The 1410-nt window shown below is 44.2% G+C and overlaps 1 pseudogene; it reads right to left on the bottom strand.

Moving 5' to 3' along the window:
* Positions 1 to 398: 398 nt before the first annotated feature.
* LOC128113227 (40S ribosomal protein S6-like) lies at positions 399 to 1148 on the bottom strand (annotated as a pseudogene).
* Between the last annotated feature and the right edge of the window lie 262 nt (positions 1149 to 1410).

The following is a 1410-nucleotide window of genomic DNA, read 5'->3' as shown; positions in this document are numbered from 1 at the left end:
TAAAATTGTACATTTTGTAATTCTCCTTGCTCAGCTCAGTTTGTACCTTTTCATTATAGATCTTCATAAGAGCGAACACTAACAACCATATACCAAAGTTAATACCTGGCTGTTTTCTTCTGCCAATGGAATTAATCCCAAACTCTTCACTTTAGCCTCAGAGAGACTTCAGTCAAGGGCAAAAAGCAGGCACATTCTTCATCAAAATATCACAAGACAGGTCTCTAGGTCACATACTAACATTCTTCTCCTCTGAAATCTCATGAGCCATGCCCCCACAGTTCAAATCACCCTCAACACCACTGTCTTTCATATAGTATAGCCCATTAAGCCCCCACTTAAAGCTTTCAACTGCTTTTTTTTTAAGGTATGGTCATTTGTTTGTTACCCTTAAAGACTTATTTTTGACTAGACTCAGACTTAGAAGTAGAAGCTCTCAGAGAGGACAGCCTATGTCTCTTGGCGATCTGTTCCTGGCGCTTTTCTTTGGCTTCCTTCATCCTCTTGGCCAAAAGTTTAGCATATTCTGCAGCCTCCTCCTTGTTTTTCTTGGTTCGTTGTTTCTTTAGAGCAATACGACAGCGTTTGTGTTGCAGGACACGTGGAGTAACAAGACGCTGAATCTTGGGTGCTTTGGTCCTGGGCTTCTTACTTTCTTTGTTTAACGGCTTTTTGACCATGTATTGGCGGACATCATCTTCTTTAGAGAGATTAAAAAGCTTTCGGATTCTGCTAGCTCTTTTAGGTCCCAACCGACGAGGCACAGTAGTATCTGTCAGTCCAGGAATATCCTTCTCTCCTTTCTTTACAATAACCAAGTTGAGAACACTGAGATTGGCATCCACGATGCATCCTCAAACAGACTTGCGCTTCCTCTCTCCGGTTCTCCTTGGTCTATAACAAGAATGCCCCTTACTCAACAGCAGGCGCACTCTGCCATGGGTCAACACACCCTGCTTCATCGGAAAACCTTGTTTGTCATTCCCGCCACTGATTCGGACCACGTAGCCCTTCCACTCTTCGCCCAGGGCGTCGGCAGCCACCTCTGTGGCCATGTGCTTCTCGTAGAACGTGCGAAGCTTGCGCTCATCGTCCACTTCGATGAGCTTCTGACAGCCGGTGGTAGGGAAGGAGATATTCAGCTTCATCTTGACACAGCCGACCCCCTAGCTTCAACTGCTTTTTTAATCCAAAATCCCAACAACTACATTTCTCCAAACAAAAGAATGGTCAAGCCTATCACAGAAATATCCCTGTCTCTGATATCAACTTCTGTCTTTGTTAGAGTTTTTATTGCTGTGAAGAGACACCATGACCACAGCAACTCTTATAAACGAAAACATTTCATTGGGGCTCGCTTACAGTTTCAGAGGTTTAGCCCATTATCTTCATGGTGGTGTGCAGGCAGAT

Source organism: Peromyscus californicus, unplaced genomic scaffold (genome assembly GCF_007827085.1).
Source record: "Peromyscus californicus insignis strain IS unplaced genomic scaffold, ASM782708v3 Scaffold_18__1_contigs__length_77618521, whole genome shotgun sequence".
NCBI classification, from domain to species: domain Eukaryota; kingdom Metazoa; phylum Chordata; class Mammalia; order Rodentia; family Cricetidae; genus Peromyscus; species Peromyscus californicus.
The sequence above is the reverse complement of the archived record's forward strand: the minus strand, read 5'-3'. Positions and strand labels throughout refer to the sequence as shown.